Here is a 13,143-nt window from a genome sequence, read left to right as displayed (position 1 = left end):
TGTCAGAATATTCAAGCAGGTATAATCCTGTAGTATTTTACCTCAATATAATATGAGTCTGATTTAGACTAATGCTTGATCATCAGGCCTTATTGCTCTTTTCTTCAAGTAACACCCACACCCACATGCCCCCCAACATACGAGCATGGGGTTTTTTGTCAGGCATTTGATTTTACATGACATAAAGTGATTTTACAATTCTACTGTATTGCCAAAGTGCTTTCACTTCTCTTCATTATTCCTCATTGAAGAAGTTGTACGAATGGAATGGTAAAAGTGTGGGCAATGGAGCCAGACTGGCTGGGTGTGAATTCTAGCTTCGCTATTAGTTGTGTGACCTTGGGTGAATTATCTAACAATATTTATCTCAGTTTCCTAACTGTGAAATGGCAGTAATAAAAGTAGTGCGTCCTATGTTTGCTGTATGCAATGAGCTAATGTATATATGATGCTCAAAACAGGATCATATACAAAGTGAGATAGAAATAAATAAACACTAGCTCAGGGACGCCTGGGTGGCTCAGCCGGTTAAGTGTCCGACTTCAGCTCAGGTCATGATCTCATGGCTTGTGGGTTCGAGCCCCGCGTCTGGCTCTGTGCTGACAGCTCAGAGCCTGGAGCCTGCTTCAGATTGTGTCTCCCTCTCTCTCTCCCCCTCCCCCACTCATGCTCTGTCTCTCTCAAAAATAAACATAAAAAATAAAAAAAAATAAACAGCTCAATAAATATTGACTATCAGGTGCTACAACTTGCTGTGGTAAGTAGGTATGATATTATCATTCTGGCTTTATTAATACAGAAGCTGATTGGAAGCCAGTTATTATGTTCTTTGTTACTTGGTAATACATAGCTATATCGGTTAGGGATATAAAAGGAAGCAACTTATAAGCAATAATTTGAAATACAAAAAGGAAGAATATAAGGCCAAGAATTATTTTAAAGTTACAGTACCTATAGATAAATCAAAATTCTGTCTTCGGATTTGAAAAGTAAGCCACTTACTGTGTGCATTGGAATTGTTAAGCCTCACATGTCCAGACAGAGGTAAAGCAGCTGTGATCCTGAGCTCAGCTGTGTGCTAACAGCCTGGCCAAGGGAAGCCTGAACCTACACATGGCTCCAAAGAGCACCCTTTGACCCGGCTCCCGAAATCTCACTGCTACCTGGGGGACAAACAGGGCTCCCTGTAGGATGGACACTGGCTGTGCATAGTGAAAGTATGATATGTGTGTGTTCTGAACCCTCCTGATGGGTCACTGTTCTTTGGCAAAACTACACTAACAGGAAGAGACTCCAATACTGGCTAGTAGGTATGGACCGGTCTGGAAGGAAAACCATGGGGAGAACCACTTAGATCCCCTTAGTCATTGCCTACCCTGTGTCTGGTCTTGACTTAGGAAGGAATTAGAATTTGAAAGCACAACTGGGAAGGCTGAAAAATGTTTTTGTCACTATTTTTCTTTTAGGGATGGCCCCAAATCAGAAAGCACTGGGAGTGTAGACTTTCAGCCAAACGCCATTTGGTCATGCTCATAAATGGTTGAATTCAGAGATACAAGCAGGTTTGTTTTGTTTGATTATCTCTCTGTTTAATTTTATAACAAATGGTACATTTTTGAGTGATTCCATTGATTTCTTTGCCATCTTATAAAATTTTGTTTCATGTAATATAGATCAATTATCAAAAATGTTTCTATAACAGATTCGTATGGTTAACACCAATTTAAACAAAAATAAATAGGTGTGTTTCCTGAATGACTTCCATGGTACAATGCAAACAAAGAACTGGTCTCTGTCCTGATTTCTGGCACAGAGCTTCATAAGCCCTTGGAATTTCCCGAGTGATAGGAATGTCTCATTATACTAATGAGGCCCCTAGATGGATTCAGTATGAGGACTGGTTGCCAGAAAACAATAGACAATTAGAAGGTTAGATCTTTCAGCCCTATCTGCACACCTCTGAGGAGACTGAGTTCAATCACCAATAGTCAATGATTTAATCAGTCATGCCTACATAACGAAGCCTCAGCAAAAACTCTTGAACAACAAGGTTTGAGAAGCTTTCTACGTTTGTGAACATGTCAATGTTTTTGGAGGATGGAGAGCCTGAAAAATACATGGAAGCTTCATGGCTTTTCCCACTTCCCCTGTCCTACTCATCACTTCCATTTGGCTGTTCATGAGTTTCATCCTTTATAATAAAACTCTAACTTAAACATAGCCCTTTCCTGAGTTGAATCATTATAGGTAATTATTGAATCTGAGGATGGGGTGTCATGGGAATCCTCAAATTTGTAGTCTGATGGGCAGAAGTATGGGTAACCTGGAGTTGCCCAGAATTGTGGCTAGTGTCTGAAGGGAAGTCTTGTGGCAATAAGCCCTTAGTCTGGGTGTTCTGCACTAACTCTCGGTATTTAGTGTCAGAATTGAGTCGAATTGTAGAATACCCAATTGGTGTAAGATAATTGATTCTTGTTGGGAAAAAAAAATGTACCTTCTGAGATATCTTGATATATTAGAGTGCATTCAAACTCTTCAAAAGGAGCACACTTAATTTTCCAAAAGTATTGCTTTACTCTAAGATTCTTTACTTGGGGATAACATCATGGGGCCTTACAATGTTTAGTAGACACTTTAGAAAATTATTTTATAAAAACTGTTGCAACATATTTACCACAATATTCTGCACCTAACCATTGAGTTAAGCACTGCAAGTAGAGCTAAAGGAACAAAGCATTTAAATACAAGTGCACCTTTTATTGTTCCCTTTACTATCACAGCATCTCAAGCCCCTCTGCTTGCTTCTATTTCTAGTTTTAATCTGAGATTTTAGCTCTTCTTTAGAAAGCCACCTCCACAATCCTTGGGTTGGCAAAACTCATAGACCCTCAGCAAGAGTTGCTGGGTTAGAAGTAAGTGTCAGGGGGTTTTAGAGCTATGTAAAAAGCAATGTACGTGATTTTTTTTTTATTTTTATTTTTTATTATTTTTTTAACGTTTATTTATTTTTGAGACAGAGGGAGACAAAGCATGAACGGGGGAGGGTCAGAGAGAGGGAGATACAGAATCTGAAACAGGCTCCAGGCTCTGAGCTGTCAGCACAGAGCCCGACGCAGGGCTCGAACTCACGGACTGCGAGATCATGACCTGGGCCGAAGTCGGCCGCTTAACCGACTGAGCCACCCAGGCGCCCCAAGGTATGTGATTTTGAATGAACCCAAGGCCTCAAACAAGTTTCACAAACACAAAGCCAACAGAGACCAGTCTGTTACCACAAAAGGAAGTAGTTTGGGAAGTGAACATGTCCATCTCAAGAAGGGAAGTGTTTTTCAGCATTAATCAATTATTGCCATCTAGTAATCCATGCCCAATGTTGGTACCTCTCTTGAGTTTTTAAGAGGCAGAAATCTGGATCTTTTGTGATCTCTTTTCTTTCCTTTCTTCTCTCTCTGACTAATTTTAGTTTAGAAAATACCGTGTGAGCAATTTAAAAAAAAAAGTACATCTGCTCTCTGAATTTGGGCCACCATCTGTGGTGCAAAGATCTCCTTTTGGAATATAAGATTATTCATAATCTAGCCCCTGACTACCTCTTGAATCCTATTGCTAATACTCCAACCTATTTATAGTCTTCATTATACTGAGTTACATATACTTTCTTCTAATTATTTTCCTTTATGTGTCTAGGATGTGTGTTGGATTCTCGTAACACCCACTGATTTACTACCTTTAAAATTTTTTTCTCAAGCATCATTTCCTTGTCAAGCTTTTCCTAACACGTTGTCTTTTGCCTCCATGCGAGGCTTTGCCACTTCCTCTTTTGCACACCAGTAATGCATCAACATGCTTTCATCACAGACTCATAGCTTGCATTGAATGCATACTTTTCCTATCTTCCTTTAAAGAATTATGCACAGACACCAAGAGAAATTCCAGGTACATAATTGGAATGTAATCATTTTTTGTATTAATGAATGAATCAAGAAAGATGAACATTCTGGGTCTATGTCATGGCAGTCTACCATTGCCTGTGGTCTAAGGCTGAACTCCTCAGGATGCCACAGAAGGTCCTTTATGTGTGGCACATCAACAAGAAGAGGAACTTTTTGAAGTCTCTGTCTCTGACTAGTTGTATGAACTTACAGAAGATACTTAATGTTTTGCATTTATTTTTATCCATTTTCTCATCTGTGAAACAGCGATGATAACAATAGATGCCTCATGAAGAATAATTGAAGCTTTATTTAAATAATAGAAACAGTACTTCTACCACAGCCATTGCCACAGAAGGGGCTCAAGTTTTAATTCCCTACCTGCTTACTTTCTCTTATTTATCACCATCAACAGCCTATGCTGTTTGCTACCACAACTTGCCATCACAATTTCTATTCAGCTATACTGCATTTCCCTGTCATTATCAAACAGCTTCTTATTCACATACGCATGAATCTGTGCACACTGCTTCTTCTGCCTGGAATGTGCTCTATTCCTTACCATACTTGTCCTTCAAGGCTCACTTCAAATTCTATTTCTTCCCCATGTCCCAGGGAGAGTTAGTTCTTCCCTGACTTTAGGCTAGCATTAAAATTGAGCCTGGCACATGCTAGGTGAACATAAATGTCAGCATGTAGTATTATTTTCTCTTAGATTCTGAGTTAAGGGCAGGGAGAGTGCCTCATTCCCTCTGGACCTTGTTGCCTGCCATACTGCATGGGAAAACATCATGTTTCGACACACATTTGATGAATGGATGAGCAAAACCAAATTGAACTTTGGGAACTGAAAGGTAAGATTATGGCTACTTTTGGCTAGCAGCACATTCTTTACTCTTGGGCAATTCTCTTAAGAATGAAATCCTACACAGCTTTCCACCTACCAGAAAACATAATCCCTTACTTTAAACTAGAAAAAATATTTGTAGATTTACCCCCAAAGGTATTAGAAAATGTGATCTGTATTATCTGACGTTCTGTATTAATGTAAGATGAGTAAAATCTGTATGGTAGACATCCAAGGTTATACAAACTTTTCATTTCTGATGATACAGGAAAAGGAAGTGTGTTTAGAAAACAATGGGTTTCAATCCTGAATAAATGTGTGTATCCTAAATGACTGAGAGAATCCTGTTTTTATTTAACACACACACACATAGAACTCTAGAAATATGCAATCATATGTAGATTCAACTATGCAACAAGAACTAACAAAGAAATATCAACATCATTTCCTGCTCTTACCACCTTAAGTAGATTTGCTAAAACTTTTTCCTATAGTCGTATTTATGTTGCTTTGCCAAAGTCTTCAATTTCTTTAATTTTCTGAGTCACATGCCTTCAGTGTCAGTATAACAATCCTTTGACCCTTTGACCCCACATCTGACATGTTCTTAAGAAGTTTAACCTTTACTAGATTCCCCTGAGTTCCACTCCCCAAGTACGTCTGGTAATCTCTAAGGAACACTTATGTGTCCTACAAATCTAACCTGTGTGTCAGATGGGTCTAGATGGGTAGTTATTTTGCTGCATATCACTCCTCTACTCCCTGAAGATCATATTTATGATATCTTTTACCTGATTTCTCCATTCTGTTTATCTGTCTCACTTCTCCTCACATTTGGACCTGGCCTCTGTGAACATTCCAAGGCAGAATTCAGACCAGGTCACCAAAAGCAAGACAGTTTAAGACAGTTTCGCTGAAGATCAGAAGGTAACAGAAGGAAATTGGGAGGCAGGAAACTGAACCACTATTGATTACCACATGAGTGTTGCTAGAGTCACAGGCCATACTCCTCCCAAAGAGGTCCCTTACCAGCCACCTCTCTGCTTTGTCTGGTTGTTTCCATGTCTGGCAGGGAGGTAAGCTTTCTGTTAATGCAAATGACTCTAATTCTGGTGGCATACGCAGAGTGTGAGCTCCCCTCTCCCATGCCTCTGAAGACCAATGAGAAGGGGAAAAAATACATTTACTTCTTTTTTGTTTTTTTACTCATTCCAATCCCTGTCTCTTATGGGAAAATCAAATCTCTTACATTTTTACAGATAATTTTTATTATTTCTTTTCTAGAATTTTCCCAATTCAAAACAGAAGTTCCTTCTTTTTTGTATAAATAAAAGAGTCACTTAAATTGTTTTACCATCCATCTTCCTACAACTGTGGAATAACTTAAGTTCACAGATAACTTCAAACATTAATTTAGAGAAACTAAAAAGTTGCTGCAGTTTTATTTTATTTAAAAAATTTTTTTTGATGTTTACTTTTGAGAGAGAGAGAGAGAGAGAGACAGAGCATGAGGAGGGGAGGGGCAGAGAGATGGGGAGAGACAGAATCTGAAGCAGGCTCCAGGGTCTGAACTGTCAGCATAGAGCCAGACGTGGGGCTTGAACTCACAACTGTGAGGTCATGACCTGAGGCAAAGTTGGACACTCAACTGACTGAGCCACCCAGGCGCCCCAAAAGTTACTGAAGTTTTAAATAACAGTTTAGCCCCACCCAAATTGACTACCTCTCTGCCACATCAGATCATAAGCTTTCTAAAACTTCAGGATTCATATTCAGTTGTAGAATCCCATTAAAATCCTATAACCAATGTTCAATAGGGAGAGACAACCAACTACAAATCTGAATCACTGAGGAAAGAAGGACATAGTTAGAAGTGTCATCTTAATGTTTAATACTACAAGAAAATAAGATTTCCAATCTCATTAGAGGTATGAGTGAGAAAATTGAAAATAGTCCTTTGTCTTATTTTAAAATTATTCTCAAGAGTTCACTGCAAATAGTTTCAGGTACTATTCCTGAAGATGATCTCCAAGGAGACCATGATTCAAATACACTACCAATAATTTCCCAACTTCACAGCTACCATTAGCATATAGTATTATTCCAACAACCCACTTGCAAATTAACAATAAGGTACTGACTGGAGCTGAATTCTCAACTGTTCCAGGAAGAAACTTTATCTTAGACTATACCTGATGTATCAAACTATTTAAAAGTAATTGGCATAGGCAGTGAACCATCCACCTGCAGGCTCATGAATATCACAGATAGGAGAAAGAATGTGCAAGTGAATTTTGTCCAAGGTAATAATTGTAGGTCAAATGCTGCTGTGAAGTTTCTAGTTACAATTCATAATTTCTGGAGGTTAAAACTCTGTTAACTTTCTATCTCTAGAAAATGGGCTAAGTGGCTTTGGAAATGGTATTACAATGACACTGAAAATGGCAGCTATACATATATTATATATAATACATACATATATATGTGTGTGTATGTTTTTTTGCATGTTCTTCATGGAAAACTAATAGAAACATAGTTACAAATAATAATACAATGTGAAATTGTTAATATATATTAAAATTTTACCATACTCTTGATTTGTATGCCTTATCTTTAACAAGGACTATTAAACATGTGTGGTTTAAAATCAGTAGCACAGCTAATCATTTCTTGTACATTAAAATATAGGACTTGCAGCAGAATTAAAGAAAACCTGTTTCTTCTCACATCATTTCTTAAAGATGGTTATGTAATCTCTATCACTAAAATACAAAACTGTCATCACCAGATGACATAAAAAATCTTACAAGGAGGAAGTGTATAGATGTTACATTCTTTTAAATATTTTTTCTATTATAAAAGTAATTCATGTTTTTTTTTTTCCAGGAAACCTGGAAAACTTACAAATGAAGAAAGAACGAAATCCAGAAATAACTAACATTAAAAACATTGGTGCCTCTCATCACAACAATATGTTTGCTCTATTGTTTGCATTTGAGAGTGTACTGCATATTTTATTTGATACTGAGCTATGTATAGACAGGATTTTGGATAAGAGACATATATGTTTATTTGTCTACTCTTATTTAAAAATTATGGAATGTCTTAGATGATACAATATTTATTTTCAAAATCTTCAAATAATTTCTTAAGTTCCTCAGCATTAGTGGAGAAAAAATATATTATTTTTTTTTGTTTCTTGGGAATTTTCCTGCTGAAAGAACCACATTTCTGATTCTGGGAAAGTATTAAAAAAGTAGATGGACCTAAAGTGCCAAGATTTTCCCTGGGACTATAGAAACAACTTTATAATAGTATAATTCAACTGAATTTCTTTTTAAAAATTTTTTTAATGTTTTTCTTTATTTTTGAGACAGACAGAGACAGAGCATGAGCAGGGGAGGGACAGAGAGAGAGGGAGACACAGAATCTGAAGCAGGCTCCAGGCTCTGAGCTGTCAGCACAGAGCCTGACGTGGGGCTCGAACTCATGGACTGTGAGATCATGACCTGAGCCGAAGTCGGACGCTTAATCGACTGAGCCACCCAGGTGCCCCTCAACTGAATTTCTAAGTTGAGAATCACAATAATTACTAATAGATATACAGAATTTTACACCTAGACAGCCCTGATCTTGAGCTCTTAATCTTGTTTCATTTTTCAGGCAACTTAAGAATTATTGAGTAAAGTTTTAAAGTCCTTTCCATTCTTAGTCTTTAATTACCTTGGAATATTCTTCTATTGATTTTATAATTTTGAAATATAAAATTGTCATGAATTGATGAAGTTTAACCCTTGTTCTGTTATCTTCCAAGATTTAATGTTGGAGAGGAGAAGTCTGGGACAAAATAATTTTTTGGGTACTCTTTGGGGCTATTTGTGCAAATGTTTTAGTTTTGCAACTAAAATCACTGTCACATCTATGAAGAAGTGGTTTCTAGTTACTGGTTTCATGGGATGATGGTAAAAACTCTTTGATATGCATCTACATGCTCAACCATCCTCCCTCTGATTCAGGGAAACTTCTTTCCCTTTAAAAATAAGGTTTTTGTTTGTTTTGCTCCTTTTAGTTTCTAACATGTTCCTTTCTAAAAGACTTGTATTACAAATGTCTCTCATCTTTGTATATAATCTATTTATTTTATTGTAATCCTGAGATAGTCAAATTCTACCTATCCACGAATTTTATTCTTATCCTCTGTGAATGTTTTTGCTTTTTTCTTGCATGACTAGTTTACTTTAAATACATCTTTAAATCACCTTTTTCCTATTTTCATTTTATTTTATCCTATCTGTTCATCTCAAGGGTTATTTCCTTATACATTCTGCTTATATTTCCTGGAGGTCAAATAATCTTATAACCTTTTGAAATCTTCAGTTATCTAATTTTTCCCCTTATTCCTGTAACAGATCAATTTTAGGAGTCTGCTTTAATAAGAACTATATATTTGAACTACTTTAAAATTTAATGAATGAAGCAAAAATTGGGCATCATCACTCATGCATCTGTGGGTTACCTATGGGTATTGGCTACTCTAGACTGGAATCAACTGGGGTAAATTAGATGAAGACTCTTTGCTATACTTATACTTTACCCTATTTCTGAACAATTGGCTTGCTCAGACATATATTTCTCATGGTAATATTTATGCAAGAGAGTAGGTCAGAGCAAACAAGGACTCATAGACCTAGGTTCATAACTGGTACACTGTCATATTTACCTCATTGTACTGTTCACATCAAGGAATGGGAAAAATATACTTTGGACTAGACCAAAGTCAAGGGGTGGGGAAATATATGCTGCCTTTATGGACAAGGTTCTACAGTCATATGGAAAAGTATATACACAAATAGAGGTGCAATCAAGTTCAGTAATACAAACTTCCTACGATATTTTTTTTTAGGTGTTTGACTATGGTTCCTCTTTCCTTATAGTAAGGTGCATCTTTCATTATACTTTTTTTCCTTTTTTTAAAACTCATATCTGAGTAAGATATAATATTAACAGACTTAATAGTTATCACAGATAAGTTGTAAGACTTTGCCTTAGCTATAGTCACTCCATGTGTGCTGGTAAAATCCTTTTATCAATTGGAGGCTTTCACATTGCAGACTGCAGCTCCTAACTCAATTCCTAGTGTCTACCAGGCATGTATGTTTTGTGGCATGTGGTTCTGTGGAAATGAATTGCAATGTTCACCATCCTCTTATTATCTGGCCGTCTGTCTTTTTGAGCAGACAGAACTCGTGAGATATTACAGCATCCAGCATACTCTTCCTTCCAGGAATCTTCATGTTTCTATTCTGCTAAACTACCTCCAGGGACAACATCTTCCAGAATGTATAACACCTCTATCACATCTCTGCTTCTAGCACATCATATTACTACTTGTTTTCTATAACTTTACAGTTTTAACAGAGTAAATTGTCATGATCTTAGATTTGGCAATTAATTGCTAATTATGACACCAAAGCATAAGTAACAAAAGGAAAATAGAGAAATTGGACTTCATCAAAGCCAAAAACTTTTGCTCATTAAAGGACATTATCAAGAAAGGGTAAGAATCTATAGAATGGGAGGAAACAGTTGTATATGATATATCTGATAAGGATTTAATGTTTAGAATGTATAAAAAACTTTTTAAATTTTTTAAAAAATATTTATTTATTTAGAGAGAGTAAGCAAGTGGGGGAGGGGCAGAGAGAGAGAGAGAGAGAGAGAGAGAGAGAGAGAGAATCTCAAGCAGGCTCCATGCTCCATGTGGAGCCAAAGAGGGGCTCGATCTCAGGATCACAAGATCATGACCTGAGCTGATATCAAGCATTGGACACTTAACTGACTGAGCCACCCAGATGCCCCTATAAAGAACTCTTATAAATCAACAACAACCCAATTTAAAAATAGGCAAATGGCTTGAATAGTTATTTCTCCACATAAGATATACAAATTGCAAGTAAGAACATATGAAAAGATGCTCAAGATCGCTAATCATCAGGGAAATGCAAATTAAAAGCACAATAATATACCACTCTCCACCTACTAGGATGTCTATGATAGAAAAAAAAAAAAAAGAAAAGAAAATGACACATGTTGGCAAAGATATGGAGATATTGGAACTGTTGCGTATTGCAGGTGGGAATGTAAAATAGGGCAACCACTGGATATGAGTTTTGGTAGTCTCTAAAAAAGGAAATCATGGAATTGTCATCTGATCCAACAATTTCACTTTAGGTATATATCCCAAAATTGTGAACAGAGACTCAAACAGATATTTATAAACCCATACTCATTGCAACATTATTCGCAATAGCCAAAAAAACCTGAAATAACCTAAGTGTCTAACAACAGATGAATAAATAAAATATGGTATGTAAATATAATGAAATATTATTTATCCATAAAAATAAATGAATTTCTCATACATGCTAAAACACAGATGAACTTGAATATATGCTATTTTGCTATGTGAAAAAAGCCAGACACCAAGGACAAATATTCTATGATTCTACTTATATGAAATATCTGGAATAGGCAAATTCATAGATACAGAAATTAGATTAGAAGTTACCAGGGTCTGGGGGTGGGGCAAGGAGTTATTGCTTAATGGGTAGAGTTTTTGTTTGTGGTGATGAAATGTTTTGGAAATATATATAGGTAATGTTGCATAACATTGTAAATACAGTTAATGACACTAAATTACACACTTGAAAATAGTTAAAATGAAAAAAAATTATCTATATTTTATCACAATTTAAAAACTGAGATAAAGGGACCATGATAAGTCTCCAAAATTCTGCCTAGGCTTAGACTTGAAGACTAACCATGAAGTTTTCTAAATGTATCTCTTCATTTTATGTTGTGCTAACAATAGAAATGAGTCACAGTTTCACTCTGCTTCTGGTTTTATCCATGTATTTATATGAAATTGTTTATTAGATTTAATTGTAATAATTAGCTACTTTATTTCATAGACTTGATAATAAGAACCTTACAAAGTGGCTGGTTTGAGGAAGATCTTGAGTTTGATAAATGTAAATTGGTGTCTGTCCAGCTGTTAAATAAATGAACGACTCTCTGTGTGTGGTAAGATATTTCTACATGAAGGAAGTAGGTAGGACTATATGGATTTCTGGGATCTACCATTATAAAGACTGTGTCTGATTCCATGTATATTGTAAATTTGCCTTACCTAATGTATTTATAAGTTAAATTAAACTATAATAATTTACAAAATTATATAATATATATGTTTTAGAACTGAACAATGTAGATACTGATTTATAAAACTTCAACCTATTAATATTAATAAGACCCTATATTAGTATATTTTCTACACCTTTGTACAAAAAACTTTCACGTAGTTATCTAATTCAATACTAAAAATAACTCCATTGGATTAGTAGGTTATGGATTATTACACCATTCAAGAGAGTAACCTAAAGTCAAGATAAATTCAATGATTTTTAAAATTCATCTAGCAAATTAATGTCAAAGGCAGGGCAAGAACCCATGTAGTTGACATTAGATGACTTGCTGAGAGTTTCTATACTTTAACGGAGGTGGCGGAGTGTTTACGACGAGGAAGTTGCTGTGAGGGGGAAGACGGCACTGTGCACAACGAGCACCCTTCTCCCTGAGATGCTATCACATGACTGGTGTGTGCAGCCATCAGGAAAGAGAACGATCAAGGAACAGCCATGGCACACAGCACATATGGAACATAGACACAGCATGCTGCTCTCTGCAGCTCGCATCAATTACAGTGAAAAATGAGGTATTAATTGGTGTTCTCTGAGCAGTCTAATTCTCCTTTTTTGAGATCTGTATCATATCTAGGAAGAAGGGAATGAAAAGGAGGGGGGTGAGAATGTAACCGTCATTGGGGAAATCAAAGGGGTCCTGTGTAAAATGGTTTCCAAGTCACTTAAAGTATGAGGCTTTGAATTCCTTAATGGAGGTTTAGGAAACACCTCTTTTGTTGTTGTTGTTGCTGTTATAGCTGGCACACAATGTTACATTAGTTTCAGGTGTACAACGATCACCAGAAGAGTTTCTACCATCTGTCAGCATACAACACTATTACAATATGATTGACTATATTCCTTATGCTGTGCTTTTATTCCTGTGACTTATTTATTTCGTGACTGAAAGCCTGTATTTCCCTCTTCCCTTCACCCATTTTGCCCATCGTCCCGCCCCCTTTCCCTCCGGCATCAGTTTGTTTTTTGTGTTTATAGGTGGGAGCCACATCTTCATCCCAGACTCTATTCACTAAGGCAAGGAGCAGAGACAGTGATTGAATTACAACACTTCCAGAACCCAACTGTCTGCTTTCAAATGCCAAAGACGGCTTCCTCAGTCCTC

Source organism: Panthera tigris, chromosome D3, assembly GCF_018350195.1.
Source record: "Panthera tigris isolate Pti1 chromosome D3, P.tigris_Pti1_mat1.1, whole genome shotgun sequence".
NCBI classification, from domain to species: domain Eukaryota; kingdom Metazoa; phylum Chordata; class Mammalia; order Carnivora; family Felidae; genus Panthera; species Panthera tigris.
Note: the sequence above shows the minus strand (reverse complement) of the source record.